Here is a 22,028-nt window from a genome sequence, read left to right on the forward strand (position 1 = left end):
GTCATAAGCTTTTTCCATATCGAAGAACACTGACACCAGGTGTTCTCGTTTTAAAAAAGCATCTCGAATGGAAGTTTCGAGCCTGATTAAGTGGTCCAAAGTTGACCTATTCCTACGGAAGCCGCACTGAAATCTGGAGAGAAACCCATTAGCCTCCAAATACCAGATAAGGCGGGCATTGACCATTCTCTCCAGAATTTTGCACAGACAGCTAGTCAGAGCAATAGGACGGTAGTTCATTGGGATTTTGGGATCCTTTCCTGGTTTAGGAAAGGCAAGCACGATTGCCTTATGCCAGGAATCCGGAAACTGCTCTTCTTGAAATATTCTGTTATATAGAAAAAGCAGTTGGTCCATGGATTTTGCAGACAGATGTTTGATCATATCATAATGGATAAGATCTGGTCCGGCAGCACTTGCCTTGGTAAGAGTTAGAGCTGTTTCTAACTCTTCCGTGGTAAAGGGCCCGTTATAGGGATGAGACCTTCTTGATGTAAAGTTTATTGGCTGTTTTTCACATTTATCTTTCCAGACCAGAAATTCTGAGGAGTAAGCAGATGTTGACGAGATGGCAGAAAAGGTCTCCCCAAGTGCATTGGCTATTGCAGTTGGATCTGCAATAACGCATCCATTATACTCCAGGACCGATGAAGGGTGCGATGTATATTTACCCTTCATTTTCCGGATTTTGTCCCATATAGCTTTACTGCTGGTTGACTGGGTAATGGTGGATGTAAAGCGGACCCACGATTCCTTTTGGCTCTGACGACGAATATATCGCGCTTTCGCGCGTGCACGTTTGAAGGCTAAGAGATTGGCTGTGGTAGGATATCGTCGGAATATCCCCCAAGCTTTATTTTGTGCCTTTTTTGCTGCTGTGCAGTCAGTATTCCACCAAGGTTTTGGAAATGGTGGAAACCGGTTAGATGTTTTCGGAATTGTAGCTGCAGCTGCATGGACAATTCTTTCTGTGATGTACGCCACTGCATCATTGATAGGCTCCCGACTGACTGTACTGATGTTAAAGTCTACCAGGTGTTGAAAGGTGTTCCAGTCAGCCTGATCAATCTTCCATCGCGGTAACCTAAAAGGTGAGCATGGCTTCCCTTTAAGTAGGCTGGTTATCACGGGGAAGTGATCACTTCCATAAAGATTCTCCTCTACCTCCCAGTTGATTGAAGGAAGGAGAGAGGGGGAGCATATAGACAGGTCGATAGCAGAGAACGTACGGGTAGGCATGTGGAAAAAGGTGTCACTTCCCACATTTAGGAGGGATAGGTCATTGTCATTGAGCATATGCTCTATGACACGTCCCCTTCTGTTAACATTTGCACTACCCCACAGGGTGTTATGTCCATTAAAATCGCCCAGGAGTAATACAGGAGTAGGCAGCTGCACAATGAGATCATCAAGGTCCGTCTGGGAGATATCAGCCCCAGGTGGTAAATAAACTGAGCAGACTGTTATTAAAAAACCTACCGTAAGGCGAACCGCTACCGCTTCTATGTTGGTGGTGAGCGCAATAGTTTGAAATGGGGTATGGTTGCCCAGAATTATAGCAACACCCCCATGAGCAGGTCCATCGTCACTTCTGTCTTTTCGAATGATAGTGGTGTTACGAAGCGAAGCGTTTTCATTTGCCTTCAGGTATGTCTCTTGTAAGCAAAAGCAGACTGGCTCATGCTTTTGCAGAAGGGCCTTGATGTCATCATTGTTTCGCCGGAATCCACGACAGTTCCACTGTAGGAATTTAGCCATTATTTTGGCTTGGTGGGTCCATCAGGCGGCTTCCGAGGTGCTGAGGGCTTACCTTTTTCAGTCCTGGATTTATCCTTCCTGGGGAAGTACGGACGTTGTCCAGTGTCCATTTCCTCCTCAGCAAAGAGCTCCAAGACTGAGTCTTCTTGTACCTCCTTCTGCTCTACATCCATGTTTTCTTGGGTTGTAGGTGGTATTTCACCTTTCTTATTCTTTTCTTTCGTGATTGCTGTTGTTATTTGTGGAGCATTAGGAGGTACTGATATAGGAGTGGCAGCTGATTGGTCCTTTTGTGCAGGTTTTTGGGAGCTTAAGAGATAACGTGCGATAGGGGTAAATGATTCTTTTGGGGGGATGGACATGTCCGTCTGAGTTCCGACGGAACATCTCCCTGCTACCTTCTGGGCGTAGGTAGGTTTTTTGATGTTGAGAGGTTTCACTGCTTTCCTTGCCTCCTGATACGATATGTTTAGCTCTGCCTTCAGCCGTTGAATTTCTTTTTCTTCTTTCCACCTCTGGCATGCTCGTGAATAGGCCGGATGTTCGCCTTCACAATTAATACAGGTGGGTTTTGCAGCTGAACATGATGTTGTTTCGTGGTCCTTTGCGCCACATCGGGCGCATGCAAGGACTCCGCGGCAGGCCATTTGAGAATGTCCATATTTCTGGCATTTAAAACACCGTAAAGGGTTTGGAACATATGGACGCACTGGACAGTTGATGTAGCCAGCTTTAATCTCATCAGGAGGTTTGGGAGAGTTAAAAGTCAGGATAACACTCCTGGTTTTAACAAGTTTCCCATCCCTACGCGCACTAATTCTCTTGACGGCTATAACTCCCTGAGGTTTCAGTTCCAAGCAGATTTCCTCCTCGGTTACGTCGAGAAGGTCCCATTCTGATATAACACCTCTCGATGAGTTTAGTGTTCTATGTGGTGTTACTGTTATGGGTATTCCTCCGATTGATGTTGCACGGAGTAGCTGCTCAGATTGCCTGTCAGTTTTGGTTTCGATTAAGAGGTCTCCAGAACGGAGCCTCTTAACTGACTTGGGTGAACCTACTAACCCATCTAACCCTTTCTGTATGAAGAAGGGCGACATTTTGCCAATCGGTTTTTCTGTGGTAGAATGAATTATTAAAAATCTTGGAACAGGCCCTGATGATATTTCTGTTCGCTGCCTCTTTGTAGCAATAATGCTATCTGCTTCACTGTCTAAATTTTCAGATAGGGACCGGGTTGGGGCCCCTGAAGGAGTAAGTTTATCAGGATTCATAGAGATTTTTTAGTTGTTCAGTGCCCGGGCTCCCCACCCACCACGGAGCCCAAAGGGACGCCCACTACCCGGCATGCAATAAATGCGCTCGGGAGTGGGACGCCAGGGCTACCCAGACACTATACCCGCACCGCCGCCAGCCTGAATCCTGTCCCTCGGACCATGAGGGTAGGGGCGTGGCATTGACACGGTTGACCCTCGCAGGCGAACCTACTAGCCGATTGATCCTAGCCGGGCCTTCCAGGACCACCCGTCTTGTCGAAGCAGGGGCCAAAGTGGTGTATTGAAGCTGGGCCCCTCAACCACCAGGATCCCCCTTTCCGAATTTCCACGGGTCGCAGCGCACGGCAAACACGCCGGATTCCATTGATGTAAGCCCGGAACCTAGGCTGTGGGCGTTGGATCCCAGTGATGCTAGTCTGGAAGTCCAGCAGCGTCACTGGGAGGTCCCCTCACCACGTACAGGTGCCCACGTCGAGGGGCTAGAACAGGGTGTACTTTATCTAAGGGGTTACATAAAGCCAAAATTGAGCGGAGGGAATCAGTGTAAATAACAGATTTTAAAGCACAGTCAGAAGAGAGATTCTGTAAAGCTAGTTTGATTGCATATAATTCAGCTGAGAAGATACTGAATTCAGATGGCAAGGATGCTGAAATGACGGTATTTGGAAACACTGCAGCCGCTCCGACGTTTGAATTAGATTTAGAGCCGTCTGTATAAATTGGAGAAAAGTCAAAGTATCTTTGAGTGTGAGCTTCGTGAAGTTGTTTGATATTTGATGTTTGTAAAATGTTCTTTCCCCATTGAGAGAGGTAAGTGTCACAGGTTGGTATAGGAGGTGGAACCCATGGTGGTTGAGTACAAGTTGTTGTCTGTTGTACGGAAAGGATGGAAACATTCCAAATTTGCATCAGTTCAAGAAGGCGAAGACCAGCTGGCTTTACTATGCTTGGTTTATTTCTGAAAAGGTTTTCTAATGGTGCATTGAACAGGTATGACTGAGTCGGATGCATGGCACAGCTTTGTATCTTGACAGCATACTTCAATAACAGTGTCTTCCTACGTAAAGTTAGTGGGGGTTCATGGGCATCAATGTAGAGACTATGTGCTGGTGATGTTCTGAAAGCACCGAGTGAAAGTCTCAAGGCACTGTGTTGAATTGGATCAAGCCAGCGTAATACACTCAATCTGGCTGAATCATAGACGGGAGCTCCGTAATCAAGACGGGATCTGATTAATGCCCGATGTAGTCGAAGCAGAGATGTACGATCTGCGCCCCATGTTTGGGAGGATAAAGCTCTGAGTATATTTAACTTTTTTAGACAGGAAGTACGTACATTTTTTATGTGGTCTATAAAATTTAACTTATTATCAAGTGTTAATCCTAGAAATCTGATGCTATTGGTGACCGGGATGGAGACATTATAAATTTGAAGTTCAGGATCCGGATGAAGTTTGCGCTGTCTACAAAAATGGATGGCAACTGTTTTCTGCTGTGAGAGTCGATAGCCATTGAGGCTGGCCCACTGTTGTATTTTATTAAGTGATATCTGGAGCTGTCGTTCAATAGACCTCATGTTTTGGGAATGGCAGGAGATGGAAAGATCATCTGCATAAAGGTAGGTCTCAACTGTATTTGGAAGCTGATTGGTGATGGAATCTATTCTAAGAGCAAACAAAGTGGCACTCAGTACTGATCCCTGTGGAACTCCTTCTTCCTGTATATATGTTTTAGAGAGGGCACGATGGTACTGAACTTGAAACGATCTAGTACGTAGGAAGTTCTGGACAAATATAGGAAGGTTGCCTCGCAGACCAAGAGAGTAAAGATCACTGAGTATGCCATGCCGCCAAGTAGTGTCAAAAGCCTTCTCGATATGTATTGAAACCATTACAAGATGTTCACGTTTAACAAAGGCATTTCGAATGGCGAATTCAGCCTTGACCATAAGATCTAAGCATGACCTATTTTTACGAAAGCCATATTGGCTATGGCTCATTAGATGTTGTGACTCAATGATCCATACGAGTCTTCTGTGGACAATTTTTTCAAGGATTTTGCTCAGACAGCCTGAGAGAGAGATCGGTCTATAGCTATAGAGGTTAGTTGGATCTTTTCCAGGTTTTAGGAATGCCAAAACAGTAGAGTGATGCCAAGAAGTTGGAAAAACATTTTCTAAGAATATACGATTGTAAAAAATCAGAAGCAGGCTTAAAGCTTTGTCATCGAGATGTTGAAGCATGACATAATAAATCCCATCTGGCCCGGCAGCACCATTTTGGGCTGTTCTAATGGCATGCAGAAGTTCAGAGTGTTGCAGAGGTTTGTTATATGGAAGAGTACGTGCAGTTTGAAATTTTATGGCATGTTTCTCTCTAGTTTTTTTAATTCGTTGGAATGACGAAGAATATGCTGATGCCGCTGATATTTCAGCAAAAGTATTGCCCAAAGCATTAGCAATATCTAAGGAACTAGATAGATATTGCCCTTTCCAGGAGAGGATTGGAGAAGGTATAGTAGGAAACTTACCAGATAACTGTCTAATTTTTTTCCATATAGTTTTCGGATCAGTGTTTCTGTTAAAGGTCGATGCAAAACGGGTCCAGGATTCTTTCTTGGCTTGCCTTTGTACAAATCGTGCTTTTGCTCTTAGCTTCTTATAATTAATGAGATTGTTTGTGGTTGGACATTGCCGAAATAAATTCCAGGCTTTGATTTTTGCTTTCTTTGCTTTTGTGCATTCGTCATTCCACCAGTAATTATAATGCTTGCGACCAGGGGGATTTGATAATGGTATTGTGTCCTTGGCCAGTTTTAGGAGATGTGATGTGATGTAATCTGTTACATTGTCAATATTCTGGAGCTGGATTTTTTCCTCGTCAAGAGAGATTGATGATCGAAATTTTGCCCAGTTTGCACGAACAAATTTCCATTTCCTGCGGAGTTTGTTTGGAGGAGACTGTGATATTAAAAAATTGCATATGATTGGAAGGTGGTCACTGCCCATAGGATCATTTAAAACATACCACTCTATGGTTGGGAGGAGTATTGGAGAACAAATTGAGAGATCTATTGCTGAGGTGTGTCCAGTTGGGAGTTGTATGTGAGTGTGCGCACCAGTATTGAGTAAGGTGAGGTTTTGTGACTCTAGAAAGCTTTCAACGAGTCGACCACGTGTGTCTAGTTTAGGACCGCCCCATAAGGGGTGGTGTCCATTAAAATCCCCTAATATACAGAGAGGTGGAGGTATCTGTATGAGTAGATCTTCAAGATCTTTTAAACAGTAAGTATGGTTTGGTGGTAGGTATATTGAGACCAGTGTTATTGAAATATGGAGAGTTATATGAACAGCGACAGCTTCTATGTCAGTTTGAAGTGGAATATGTTTAGTTGGGATCTTTGAATTTATTAAGATTGCTACACCACCATGGGCAGCATTTGCTGTATTACGATCTCTTCGATAAAGACAATAGTTTTTTATTGAAGGAGAAATTTGCGAGGTTAGGTAGGTTTCCTGAAGACAAAGGGCAACTGGAGAATATCGGTTAATTAGATCACAGATATCATCTGTGTTGCAACGAAAGCCTCTGCAATTCCATTGTAAAATACAAGGCATTATTTGTGTTTGATTGATGGAGATGTATCTGACTGCTTTTTGAAGGTTACTGGCTTATGACGTTCTAATTTAGATTTATCTTTTTTGGAGAAAACTGGCCGACCTGTGTCCATTTATTCTTCTGCATGGATTTCTAGAAGGGGATCTTCCTGTATGGGTGTGCCATCTGTGTCCATGGTTGTATCTTGAAAATTTTTTACTACATTTGTGTTTAAACTATGAGATATGGTATCTATGACTGGAGCAGGAGATGCCACTGGTATTGTCAGAGGAGTATTATTTGCCTGGTCAGAGAACTTGGATTGTTGCTTAGAAAGAACATTTCTAGCCCAGTCAGAAATTGATTTGTTAGTGGGAACTGTTACATCAGTTTGAGTGGAGACTGTCTGATATTTTTTTACAGCATTGGCATAGGTCATATTTTTGGTTATAGTAGGAGCTACTAATTTTCTCGCTTCTGGGTAACTTACTTTGTTCTCAACCTTGTATTTTACTATTTTTTTCTCCGTTTTCCACTTTTCACATGTCTTTGAATATGCAGGATGGTCACCTTTGCAATTTGGGCAGGTCATTTTTGTAGCTGTACAGTTACTTTGTATGTGATCTGAGGATCCACAATTAGGGCAGACAGGAACTCCTCTGCATACAGTTTGTGAGTGGCCATACTTTTGGCATTTGTAACACCTTAAAGGGTTTGGAATGTAAGGTCGGATGCGGCAAAGTAAATAACCTGCTTTTACAGAGGAGGGTAAGTTGGGTGTATTGAAGGTGAGAATAATATTTCTTGTAGGTGTCAGTTGATTATCTTTTTTAGTCATTATTCTTTTTGCTTCAATTACATTCTGTCCCTGCAGTTCTTGGGTTATTTCTTCATCGGTGACATTCAGTAAGTCCCAACTGGATATCACACCCTTAGATGAATTTAGGGTTGTGTGTGGAGATATTTTAACTGGAATGCCAGCAAAGCTTGTGAGCTGTAACAGCTTCTCGGAATGTCTGTGGTTGGTGGTTTCTACTAGTAAGTCTCCTGATTGCAGTCTCTTCACCGTCTTGGGAGATCCTGCAATACCCTCCAGATGTTTTTGTATTACAAACGGAGACAATTTATTCATGGGCTGACTAGTAAGGGAGTGGATGATTAAAAACGAAGGGCAAGGTTGCTCCATCCGATCAGTCTTTTGTCTCTTTGGATTATCGTTCTCAATATCCTTATGGTCTGTATTATCCATGATTGCTCCTTTTAGCCCTTGGCAAGTGGACTTACTTGCCAAGATTTCCGGCCCCGCCACGGGGAGGCAGGAGCAGTGCCGCTAGGAGGCCAAGTGGTTAAAGTGTTAGTTGATTAGTGACCTAGAAAAATGAATAAAAAGAAAGGTGGCTTTTCTTTCTCTGTTCTAACTTGTGGCTTTTCAAGTGTAGAACGGTTTTAAAAAAATAAGGCTTTAGATAAATGTATAAACTTAAAAATAACTTTAATTGCCTTTGAAGAGCACTTTATAATCTCACAAATATCGCTTGGCCTCGAAATACGCTTGGCACCCGGGGCCTTTTTTTTCTGTCTCTTTGCATTGGATGTAGTTATATCATCCCTGGTTGATGGAACTGGATCGGGAGATCCGCAATTGTTTCTTCTGTTGCTATCCATCGTAGCTCCTTTTTGCCCTGGGAGAGTGAGTTTCTTCTCCTAGGTTACTGGCCCCGCCACGTAGAGGCAGGGGCAGTGCCACCAGCGACCAAGCAGTTGTAGAAGTTAGTTGTTTTCCTTTCTGTGTTTTTACTTAATACTTTAAGCACAGAACCACTGGAAGTAAATAAAATAGAAAAAGACACTAGAAAACAAAACTTTTTCTTTAATAAGAGCACTGTATAAATCAGTGAGAAAAATCGCTTGGCACTTGGGGCCAGTATATGATGAGAGCCTTGTCGATAAATTCGGTCCAGGAGAGATTGTGCAAGGCTCAGGGCGTAGATTTTTTTTTTTCAGCCTGATCTGTGCTTGTTGACATGAGACTGCTTCTACACAGATGGGGTACACTTAAATAGAAAGGGTGCAAGAATATTTGCTGATTCTATCGAGGCAGTGTTAGGTGGTCGGAAAACTGCTAGCTTGGGTGGGATACACAGACTAAAAGGTTAACAGTGGCTGCAAGCATAGGCAAAAGTGATTCTTGCACTGCTTCTATTAGAATGAGCAGCAGCCTGGAAAGCAAGGCAATGGAGATTTCCAGGGCTGTTTGGAGTCATAGTGGAACAAGCAAATATATGGGCTCATCATCATCAGCCATTTTCAATCTAGTGCAGGATGAAGCAACTCCAGCAACTTTCCAGTTCCTTCTGTTTTGAGCACTGGCCATCCATTTACTACCCACAAACTCATGAATTTCATCTATCCAACTCTGCCTTTGGCTTCCAGGTTTTCTTCTAGCTCCTCTCAGGTACCATTCTGTTATTTTCTTAGTCCATCTGTCATCATGTCTTTGAGCTATGTGTCCTGCCCAAGACCATTTTAGTTCTTTAGTTTTGATAAGAATGTAAGATAAGAATACTTGAGTTTGCTGCCTAATCCATGTGTTTCTCTTCTTATCTAACAGTATAGTTATCTAACAGATTCCCAATATAATTCATTCCATTCTTCGCTGTTTAGTTCTCAGCTTCTCTTCCATTCTTTTGGCGAGTGCCCAAGTTTCACTTCCATAAGTCATGGTGGGGAGTATACATTGGTTCATTATTTAACGTTTCAGACAAACTGGGATATTGCTCTTCAGTATGTGACTATATTTCCTGAATGCTATCCATCCAAAATTTATTCTTCTCTTGACTTCCAGCCATTTATCATTATTACAGCTAATAACTTGTCCCAGATAAGTATATGACTCCACCTTTTCAATTACTGCTCCTTCAATCAGTATTTCCCTTCCTGTGGCATACTTGTTCATCATTACTTTTGTTTTAGCCATATTCATCTTTAGTTAAAAATCCTTACTAACTGTGCATAACTAATTAAGATTTTCCTCTAATTCTTTCGGATCGTGGCTTATGACCACAATGTCATCTGCAAATCGTAAATGGTTTAGGTACTCTCCGTTCACATTGACTTCTTTCTGCGACCAGTCTAATCTTCTGAAAGCTTCCTCAAGGGCATGTCTCCTTGTCAAACTCATTTCTCGATTTTAAATTTCCTACTGTCTTTGTCTAGTCTAATAAAGGAGGTAGCATTCTAATATATTTCCTTCAAAATCATAATATGTGGGGTATCTATGCCTCGTCTTTCCAGTGCCCGAAACATTGCCTTATGCTGTATGGAGTCAAATGCCTTTTCATAATCCACAAATGCCAGGCATAATGGTGTTTTCTATTCATTTGCTTTCCCCTTTAGCTGTGATATTATGTAAAGGTGATCCATAGTTGAGAATCCTGTCCTAAAGCCAGCTTGCTCTTTCGGTTGATTCTCATCAAGTATTCTTTCTAATCTGTTAGTAATGACCCTTGTGAACAACTTATAGATGTGGGATAACAAGCTAATTGGTACATAATTTCCAATTTCTGTTTTATCTCCTTTCTTATGCAGCAAAACTATGATTGCATTATTCCACTGCTTAGGCGTCACACCTGTTCTAATGCACTTTGTGAAGAGCCTTGCCAGTTTTTGTGTTGTCTCTTCCTCCCAATTTTAACAACTCTACAGAAACTTCATCTTCCCCTGGGGCTTTCTGATTCTTCATTTTCTTCAATGCATGTTCTACCTCATCAAGAAGAATATCGGGTATGTCGTATGTGTTGCTACTTTGCAATCCATCTTCCCCACTGCTGGCATCATTCCCCTGCTCCTTGTATAATTCTTTATAGTAGTCTTCTGCTATTTGAATTATGCCTTCTCTGCTGTTTATAAGTACACTATCGCTATTCTTCAGTTTCAGTATCATTTGTCTTCTTGTATTACTGCTCATGGCTTCTGATTTAAATCCTTTGTTTTCCCTTAATGCTTGTTCTCCTTTTCTTGTGTTAACTCTTCTTATGTCCTCTCTGAGTCTCTTTCTAATGGCTTTGCATAACTCAGTATATTCAATTTTCTCCTTGTCAGTGTTTATCTTGCTCTTCATTTTTCTCCTTCAGTTCATCATAACAAGTGTTTCTTGACTAATTTTTTCTTCTTTGGATTTCTTTTTCCCTATAGGTTTCTTGGGTTTTATCACTTTCAGAAAGTTGTAATATTCCTCGTCGATATCTTGGTCCTGAGCAGACTGCAGAAGCTCAAACTTGTTCTTAAGTTCCAGTACATACTGCTTTTTCTCCTCTTCTGTTATCTCAAAGACCTTTGTATTATTTACTCGAGTCAGTTTTTTCCTTTCCTTTCCTACATCTATATCAACTGTACATCTTACCATTCTGTGATCACTTGCAACACTTATCTTATTCAGGACGGTAACATCATTCACAATATATCTTCTGTTAGTGAGGATGAAGTTGATTTCATTAGTTGTTAATCCATTTGGACTCTTCCATGTCCATTTTCTGTTCACCCTTTTCTTGAAAAAAAGTGTTCATTACTGACAATCCTTGAGATTCTGCAAATTCCACAAGTCTTTTGCCTCTTTCATTTCTTTCACCAATTCCAAAATTTCCTATAGTTCCCCTTTCTGTACTGTTTTGTCTTTTTCCAATCTTAGCATTGAAGGCCCCCTTAATAATAGTGTAGTGGGTTTTCTGCTCATCTAGACGACTCTCAAAATCGGTGTACATTTCTTCAACCTCTTCATCATCATGGCTCGATGCTGGTGCATAAATCATTATAACCTTTAGCTTGTACCTCTTAGAAATCTTGAGTATCAGTCTTGACACCCTTGGTGATGTACTTTTGAATTCCAAAATGTTGTTTTTAAAATCTTTATGGACCAGAAACCCAACTCCACCTTCACTCTTTTCACTGTTTCCATTGGTGTACAGCAGATTTCCACTTGATAAACTTATGATTCATTTCTTCTTCTTGTTTCAGCCAAACTAATGATATTCCAATTCACATTTTCTAATTCCTTTTCTAGCTCTAATATCCTGTCTGCACCAATGAGTGATCTTACGTTGTAACAGGCCAAGTTCAGTTTCCGTGCATGACAGCCTGGTCATACCCAGAGATTCTTAGCACCCTCTGCTTCGACTCTGATCTTCTCGCTGCCGTAAGAGGGGGGAGTGAAAGCCGCTGGGGACTGAAGGCCATTTGTTTTGTCATGCTGTCATATGCTGGAGTGTTTGGTCTTTTCCTCTTCACGGTGACCAGGCATTTTGAAGAGAACCACTCTACACGTTCGTTTCTACCTAAGTGACGTAACAGGGCTCACCATAGAGAAGGTATGCATGAGTAGATTTTAGGGAGGCAGGCCAACCGGACTTCTCCTAAATCTTCTGTAATAGAAAGATATTGGATCCATCAGTGTTTTAGACTGAGTGTCTGGTAACACACAGGATACCTGTTCCCCTCTAAGCCCCCTGGGCTGTGTTAGGGTAACTAAAAGTAGAAAGAGGTGCATGTATACTTGCATGTACACCAATGCTAGGAGTGTAATTAATAAATTTGATGAGCTTGAAGTGCTAGTCAAAACATCAAAGGCATTGTTGGGATATCAGACATGGTGTCACACAGAAATAAGCAGTGCAGAACTGGAATTTTGGGAGTACAATGTGTACAGAAAGAATAGACAGGACAGGAAAGGAGGAGGGGTTATGCCGTTAGATAAGAAACACAAAATCTAAGGAAGTGCATCCAATTGATGTTGGTGGACAATGCAATGTTGAGTCTGTTGGGTGTGACATAAGCATTGGGAAAGGAAAAATGAGAGTAGGTGTGTGTTATAGACCTAATGAATCTGATGAGTATAATGAGCAATTGTGCATAGAAATAGAGTGGGCCAGTAAATCAGTATGTCTTATAATGGGGGATTTTAATTTCCCAGAAACTGGAATTTGTGGGTTGGTCACACACACACACTAGCAAGGCTTTTGTGGATTTATTGGATGATTGTTTTCTACATCAGCATGTTCGGGAGGCAACTAGAGGGAGTAATACTCTTAATCTGATTATCAGTAGTGATTCTTCATGCATCAAGGATCTGCAGATAAAGGAACCACTAGATGGCAGTGATCACAGTGTGCTGAAGTGGGATTTATTCAAAGAGGTAACTACCATCAAGGGTAAAGGGAAGGGTTTTTGCTTTCGTAAAGGTGACTACGGTGGTCTGAGACAGTTTTTAAATTCTGTACAATGGGATCAACTGATGATTCTGATGAGTCATTCAGGTACTTAATTTTGGAGGCTACGAGGCTTTTCATTCCAAATAAGAAATACTGTTCAAGGTTAAGGCCTAAATGGATGTCAGATGAATTAATGAGTCTCGTGGCAGAGAAGAAAAATGTATGGGATGCATATAAACTATCAGGTGACACAGAAACATATGGCAGATATAAACTAGTCTGTAATGAAGTCACAAAGGAGGTTAATTAGGCAAAGGCAGATTACAAGAAATCTTTGGCAAAGGATGCAAAGAGTTCTTTACTTATGTAAACTCTAGAAGGAAAGGGATGAATCAGATTGGACCACTTAACATCGATGGGTTGACTATTGATGATCATGCTCAGGTAGCTGATAAACTGAATAAGTATTTTGCATTTACATTCATGCATGAGGAGTTATTCAATTAGCATTAGCATTAGTAGAGGCATTTGATGCAAGAAAGCAAGCTTATGCAGCATCAGCCAAAAAAAAAAAAAAAAAAAAAAACCACTTCCACTTCACCCCTCTGTTTGTTCAAAATACCTGTCCAGCTGAGCCTTAAACTTATTTAGGCTATCAACCTCCACCACAAGGGATGGAAGTCTGTTCCACCAACCAACCACCCGCTGGCTAAAGACAAATTTCCGCACGTCTATCCTACATCTGTCTTTCCTCAATTTGAATTTATGCCCTCTCAGGTGATTATTCTGAGCTAGAGGAAGAATCCCATCAGCATTGAGCATGCTTAAACCATTCAAGGCTTTATACACCTCTATCAGATCACCTCGCTGGTGCCTAGTCTCCAGACACAATGAGGGGAATGTCAGAAGTACTGTAACAGGGAGTTAAGTGATTTGGAAATAACTGAGAGCAAAGTGGAGGAGAAATTGTTGAAGTTTAACATAAAGAAGGCACCCGCAGTGGACGGGATCTATCCAGTTATGTTAAAGGAGGCAGCAAAGGAAGTAAGCAAACTCTGAGCCATAATTATTAGAGCATCCTTGGACTCATGGGAGGTCCCTGTGGACTGGAGATGTGCAAATGTATCACCAATTTACAAAGGAGGGTTGAAAGGTGACACAAGTAACTATAGATCTGTTAGTTTAATTTGTGTTCCGGGGAAAACGATGGAGTCACTGGTTAAAGAAGCATTGCAGGATCAGCTAGACAATACAGCAGTAATATTTAAGACACGGCATGGGTTTGTTAAAAGGAGGTCTTGTCTGACCAATTTGATTGGATACTGTGATGTGGTCACAAAGGAACTGAATGCCAAAAACAATTTTAATATATCATATACTTAGATTTCAGGAAAGCTTTTGATACTGTTGCTCATGGAAGGCTGCTGTACAAATTGGAGAGGTATAGCATTTAGAGTAAGTTGCTACAATGGAGAAAGGGATGGTTGAGTGGGAGACAACAGAGTGGTAATCAATGGACACTGCTCTTTGTGGACAAATGTTATTAGTGGAGTTCCTCATCATTCGGTGTTGGGCCCATTGTTTTGTATATTTATCAATGATATTGATGAAGGTATATCAGGTTTAATGTCCAAGTTTGCGGATGATACAAAGGTTGGCAGGGTTGTTAACGACAGTATGCTACTCCAACTGGATCTAGATAAGTTGGGCAAATGGGCTGAGAAGTGGAAAGCATTAGCATTGGAGGGGTGAAACTGAAGTTTAGCATTGACAAATGCAAAGTACTGCATATGGGTAGCAATAACCCAAGAGAAACGTACCAACTGTGTGGTACTACACTCAGGGAAGTGGAAAGCAAAAAAGACCTGGGGGTAATTGTGCATTCAAATATGAAGTTCGCTGAGCAGTGCATATGGGCTGCCAGGGTAGGTCATGGAGTCTTGTCAATGATATATAGGAATTTTGCAAGCAGGGACAGGGAGGTGATTATCCATTTATTCAAGACAATTGTCAAGCCACATCTAGAGTACTGTGTACAGGTCTGGAGGCCTCATTTTAAGAAGGATATAGAGCTGCTGGAACAAGTATAGAGAAGGGCAACATGATTAGTGAATGGAACAAAGGCTTAAGTTCTGCAAATTGCAGTGCCTGGAGAGTAGGCACCTGCAAGGTGATCTGATTAAGGTGTATAAGGTCTTGAATGGGTTGAGCAAGATGAATGCTGATGGGATTCTACTTCCTCTTGCTCAGATCAAAAACCTGAGGGGGCATAACAAATTTAGGAAAGATAGCTGTAGAATAGATGTGCGGAAATTTGCCTCTTTGGTTGAACATCTTTTGTTGTGGAAGTTGACAGCCTAAATAAATTTAAGGCTGAGCTGGACAGGTATTTAGAACAAACGGAGGGGTGAAATGGGAACGGTTTTTTTTTGGCTGATGCTGCATAAGCTTGCTTTCTTGCATCGGATGCCTCTATTAATGCTAATGCTAACTGGCACACTAACAATGAAAGCAACGCAGGGAGGGAAACCCCTGGTGCCATTAGACACTAAATACACTTTGCTTTGCTTTACCTATTTCAGTGTCACTCTGTCCCACCCGACTATTAGTTTCTGCCCCAATATAGTCTACTAATCATTCTCCTGTCCATTCAATCTAACACCCCTTCCTATTTCTACACTTTCAGCATCAGTCTGTCCTAGCCAATTAGCTTCTTCTCCCAATATAATCTACTAATCATTCTCCTGTCCATTCAGTCTATGACTATTCTTTCCAGTATATTCAATAATTTAACCCAATTAGAATCTTTCTCCAAATCTATAAAACATATACATGCATCTTTGTTTGCTTCCAGAGGTCCTTTTGTCAACATTCTCACCACACCTATATTGCATCTTTTGTTTTCCCCACCTGAAATCAAACTATCCTTCCAAATTTTATTCCATTCTTCTTGTCATTCTTCTATTTAATCTTAGCTTTATCTTTGCTACATGTGGTACCAAACTTACAGTTCTAAAATCTTTACATTTCATTGCATGATTTTTCCTATCCATTGATATTATTACTATAGCCTTAAAATTTTCTGACCATTCTCCTTGCTCATATATTAACCTGATAAATCTATTAATTAATTCCCTTAAGCCTACTTCTCCTAATAACCTTACAAACTCCACTGGAATTCCATCGACACTGCATTATTTCTGTTCATTTCCTATAGTTCTGAGATTACCTCTTGCTCCATTACGACTGATCCCAGGCTGTCCTGATACACTATTTCTACATTATCAAAATCATCCCCTTTCTATCTCTCGTTTAATCCATACATCTCTTACTATAGAACTGGCAGTGATACTTCACAATAATTCATTCGTAGTGAACTACAAAATAATATAATGAATGGCATCGATTTAATTGTATCTCATATTGTGACTACTTTCACAACAAGTTACCACGATATTGCATTACCTTGAATAATTAACGCTTCACTAACAGAGAAGACTATTGTTACATGTTTTCAGCAGATCCCATCACCACCACCACCCATACAGCACTGTTTCAAGGCTTATTGGCCTATCATCAGTGGATGAGCTTGAAGTGCTAGTCAAGACATCTAAGGCAGATACTGTTGGGATATCAAAGACATGGTGTCACACAGACATTAGCAGTGCAGAACTGGAATTTGGGGAGTACAATGTGTACAGAAAGGAAAAACAGGACAGAAAGTTAGGTGGATAATGCTGTTAGTTAAGAAACAAAGTACCAATGATAAGCCAATAAGCCTTGAAACGGTGCCATCTGTGTGGTGATATCCACCGAGAATAAGTACGAATAGTCTTCTCTATTCATCATCATCATCATCAGCCATTTTCAATCCACTGCAGGATGAAGGCCTCTCCAGCAACTTTCCAGTTCCTTCTGTTTTGAGCACTGGCCATCCATTTACTACTCAAAAACTCATGAATTTCATCTATCCAACTCCGCCTTTGTCTTCCAGGTTTTCTTCTAGCTCCTCTTGGGTACCATTCTGTTATTTTCTTAGTCCATCTGTCATCATGTCTTCGAGCTATGTGTCCTGCCCAAGACCATTTTAGTTCTTTAGTTTTGATAAGAATGTCCTTTACTTGAGTTTGCTGCCTAATCCATGTGTTTCTCTTCTTATCTAACAGTCTGATTCCCAATATAATTCGTTCCATTCTTCGCTGTGTAGTTCTTAGCTTCTCTTCCATTCTTTTGGTGAGTGCCCAAGTTTCACTTCCATAAGTCATGGTGGGGAGTATATATTGATTCATTATTTTACGTTTCAGACAAACTGGGATATTGCTCTTCAGTATGTGACTATATTTCCTGAATGCTATCCATCCAAAATTTATTCTTCTCTTGACTTCCAGCCTCTCTTATTAGTGAAGTGTTACTTATTCAAGGTAGTGCAATGTCGTGGTAACTCATTGTGAACATCATTACAATATAGTAATATATAGCAACCTAGTTTTTACAAATGTAACATCATAAATTAATACATATAAGTTAACAGGCGATAAGAAAGTCATTATGTAACTTGGAGATAACATTCAATACCGAAATACATATATATAGTGTTATAACTGCATTGGGATATAAGTTTGGGGTTATATTTTGAATTGAAATTTTATTGAACTTGAATAGAAATGACTCAGACCAGAGCAGCAAAGCAAAAGGCTGAAACTAATGGAAGTGCTGTCGCTCAGGGGAGAACTGAGGGGGACAGTTGTCCGTTGAATCACAGTCTATTGAAATGCACTGCTTGTTTGATGTTTGTGGAGCAATCAGGAATGGGACATGATATTGCCAAGGGGAATGTCTCTGTGTGTGTGTGTGTGTGTGTGTGCAATGTAAGGAGTGCGAGGAAATCAGGCCTCAACTCAGCATTGTTATGGGCATATGAGAGCTTGAAGGACAAGGTGGACACCCTCGAAGGATTTAAATTGAGGGGCCCATAAAGCTCTCAGCCCACATCAATGCCAGAGCTTGCACTTGAATATCAAGCAACACGGGGGCAAACCCCAAGGCAGAATGCGCTTGGTCCCAAGGGAACTAGTTGTTGTAGGTGACTCTATTGTCAGGGGAAACAGGGTACATATTGTGCAAAAAGGATAGATGGAACAGGACCAGGGTATGTCTGCCAGGGGCAAAAGTTGATGACGTTGTAGAGCAGATATCTTTTAAGGGCACAAAGCGTGATATTGCTGTACACGTTGGCACTAATGATATTAAGAGAAGGAGACCGGCAGGATTACTTAACAAGTACAAGTCAATGCTGAAAATAAGTTGTGAGTTAGGGTTTGAATTTGAAAGTGTCTGCAATTCTGTCCAGACACGATAAAAGAGAGTATATGATGAGAGCCTTGTCGATCAATTCGGCTCTGCAGAGATTGTGCAAGGCTCAAGAGGTAGAATTTTTCTCAGCAGGGTCTGTGCTTGTTAACAGGAGACACTGCTTCTACAGGGATGGAATACAGAAAGGGTGCAAGAATATTTGCGCTATCGAGGCAGAGTTAGATGGGTCGGAAAACTGCTAGCTTGGGGGGATACACGGAATAACAGATTAACAGTAGCCGCTGGCAGAGGTAAAAGTGATTCTTGCACTACTTCTATTGAAATGCAATTGAGCAGCAGCCTGGAAAGCAAGCCAATGGAGATTTCCAGGACTGCTGGGAGTCATAGTGGAACAAGTAAATACATGGGCTGTGTTAGAGTAACTAAGAGTAGAAACAGGTGCATGTATACTTGCATGTACACCAATGCTAGGAGAAATGGAATTTGGGGAGTACAATGTGTACAGAAAGGATAAACAGGACAGAAAGTTAGGTGGGTTATGCTGTTAGTTAAGAAACATAAAATCTAAGGAAGTGCATCCAATTGATGCTGGTGGACAATGCAATGTTGAGTGTTTGGTGTGATATTAAGCACTGTGAAAGGAAAAATGAGAGATTTTAATTTACCAGAGATTGACTGGAATTTGTGGGTTGGTCACTCACACACTAGCAAGGCTTTTGTGCATTTATTGGATGATTGTTTTCTACAGCAGCATGTTCAGGAGGCAACTAGAGGGAGTAATACTTTTGATCTGATTATCAGTAGTGCAGATTCTTCATGCATCAAGAATCTGCAGATAAAGGAACTACTAGGTGGCAGTGATCACAGTGTGCAGAAGTGGGATTTACTGAAAGAGGTAACTACCATCAAGGGTAAAGGGAAGGGTTTTTGCTTTTGAAAAGGTGACTACGGTGGTCTGAGACAGTATTTAAATTCTATACAGTGCGACCAACTGATGATGTTACCAACAGCAAATTCAAAATGGGAAGCATTCATAGAATTAATCTTGGAAGCTACTAGGCTTTTCATACCGACAAAGAAATATTGTTCAAGATTTAGGCCTAAATGGATGTCATATGAACTAATTAGACATGTGACAGAAGAAAAATGCATTGGATACATAAAAATTAACACATGACAGAAGCCTATGATAGATATAAGCTGGTCTGTAACCAAGTTACAAAGGAGGTTAGGCAGGCGAAGGCAGATTACGAGAAATCTTTGACAAAGGATGCAAAGAAAAACAGCAAAGAGTTCTTTACTCATGTAAACTCTAGAAGGAAGGGGATGAATTAGATTGGTCCACTTGATATCGATGGTTCAACTGTTGATGATCCTGCTCATGTAGCTAACAAACTAAATGAATATTTTGCATCTACATTCACACATGAGGAGTTATTCAGGGAGGGGAATGCCAGAGGTGTATTCAACTCTGGCAGTAAGCAAGATAATCTTGTAATAACTGAGAGTAAAGTAGAGTAGAAATTATTGAAGGTAAACATAGGAAAGGCACCTGGAGTGGATGGAATCTATACAGTTATATTAAAGGATGCAGCAAAGGAAGTAAGCAAACCCTTAGCCATAATTATGAGAGCTTCCTTGGACTCAGGGGAGGTACCCATGGACTGGAGATGTGCAAATGTGACCCCAATCCACAAAGGAGGATCAAAGGCTGACAAAGTAATTATAGACCTGTGAGTTTAACTTCTGTTCCAGGGAAATTAATGGAGGCACTGGTTAAAGAAGCATTGCAGGATCATCTAGACAAGACTTCAGTTATAGCTCGGTTGTTATTTGGTTTTTAGGAGCATTAGCAACTAAGGCCATATTGCTCCGGGGATATGAGGTGGTCATTTCCTGACCTTTCCGCATCCTCCGTATTTGGTGGTCACGGGTTCGAACCCCAGTCTAATCAAGAAACGTGTGCTATGCACTGCTGCTCCTGCCCACCTGGCTATGGAGGTGCCGCCGTTATAGCTCGGACACAGCATGGTTTTGTTAAGGGAAGCCTTGTCTGACTAATTTGATTGGATACTATGATGTAGTCACAAAGGAATTGATGCAAAAAATAACTTTGATATCATATATTTGGATCTTAGAAAGGCCTTTGATACTGTTGCACATGGAAGACTGCTGCACAAATTGGAGCAGTGTGGCATTGGAGGCCAATTGCTGCTATGGATAAAGGGGTGGTTGAGGGGGAGAAGAGAGAGTGGTAATCAATGGACACTGCTCTTCGTGGACTAATGTTATTAGTGGAGTCCCTCAGGGTTCACTGTTTGGTCCATTGTTGTTTTAAAAAGATATGATATTGATGATGGTCTATCAGGCTTAATGTCCAAGTTTGCAGACGATACGAAGTTGTTAATGACATAATGACAGTACACTGCTACAGCAGGATCTAGAAATGTTGAGCAGATGGGCTGAGAGGTGGCAAATGAAGTTTAACATTGACAAATGTAAAATTCTACATATGGGAAGCAGTAACCCTAGAGTAACGTATCAACTCTGTAGTACTACACTGACAGTGGTAGGGAATGAAAAGGACCTGGGGGTAATTGTGCAGGCAGATATGATGTTTTCTGAGCAGTGCAGATGAACTGCAAGAGTAGCTCATGGTGTCTTGTTAATGATATACAGGAATTTTTCTAGCAGTGATTATCCCCTTGTATAAGGCAATGGTCAGGCCACAACTTGAGTACTGTATACAGGTCTGGAGGCCTCATTTTATGAAGGATATAGAGCTGTTGGAACGAGTACAGAGAAGGGCAACAAAATTAGTGAATGGAACAAAGGGTTGCTCTTACGAAGAAAGAGCTAAGTTTTGCAAATTACAGTGTCTAGAGACTAGGCACCTGCGAGGTGATCTGATTGAGGTGTATAAAGCCTTGAGAGGTTTGAGCATGCTCAATGCTGATGGGATTCTTCCTCTTGCTCAGAATAATCACCTGAGAGGGCATAGATTCAAATTGAGGAAAGACGATTGTAGGATAGATGTGCGGAAGTTTTCATTTAGCCAGCGGGTGGTTGATTGCTGGAATAAACTTCCATCTGTCGTAGAAGTTGATAGCTTAAATAGATTCAAGGCAGAACTTGACAAACATTTGGAGCGAGGGAATGGGTGAAATAAGGGTTTTTTTTTTTTGGCTGATGCTATAAAAGCTTGCTTTCTTGCATAACAATTGTTAATGCTTGCTAATGCTAATATGAGATACAATTAAATTGATGCCATTCATTATACTACTTTGTGGTTCACTACGAACGAAATATTGTGAAGTATCACTGCCAGTTCTATAGTCAATTGCCAATCACAATCTTATGTCTCACGTGATTATTTTCTTAGTTTAATACATCTCTTACATATCCCACCTCCTCTGGTTTTCTAAGTATCTTCCCATTTGTTCCTTCTATAATATTCTGACTTCTTTCCTTTTTCTCCATGCTCATACTCCTTAGAATCTCCAATACATTAAATGATATTTTCCTAATGTTTCTACTACTTCTAATTATCAACCATATCCATGTTGTTCCCCCAATCTCCCCCACATGTTTTATCTGTTACTCATCTAAGCTTATTGCTAGTTTCACTAAACCTTCATTTGCCATCTTCATTATTAGTATGTTTCCATTTCCTTCCTACCTCCATTTCTCTTATCATATCCTCTGTCAACCAAGCTTTCCTAGATCTAGGACACCATCAGAAATGAGAATTTTAAACAATAAACAGAATTAACAGATGGAAGCAATGGGATAAAACATGCAATCAAAGGCAAGTGAAACAACGTTAAAATGGAATGGACACGCAGAAAGGATGGGAGAATGAAGATTAGATAAACAAATATT

The 22,028-nt window shown here is 41.0% G+C and overlaps 1 protein-coding gene across 4 annotated transcripts in view; it reads right to left on the bottom strand.

Annotated features, from left to right (window-relative positions):
* Nucleotides 1-22,028, bottom strand: part of Gmppb (GDP-mannose pyrophosphorylase B) — a 243,518-nt gene that overhangs the window by 19,582 nt on the left and 201,908 nt on the right. The window lies entirely within an intron of this gene.

Source organism: Mastigoproctus giganteus, chromosome 11 (assembly GCF_048544385.1).
Source record: "Mastigoproctus giganteus isolate SK-2022 chromosome 11, ASM4854438v1, whole genome shotgun sequence".
NCBI classification, from domain to species: Eukaryota; Metazoa; Arthropoda; class Arachnida; order Uropygi; family Thelyphonidae; genus Mastigoproctus; species Mastigoproctus giganteus.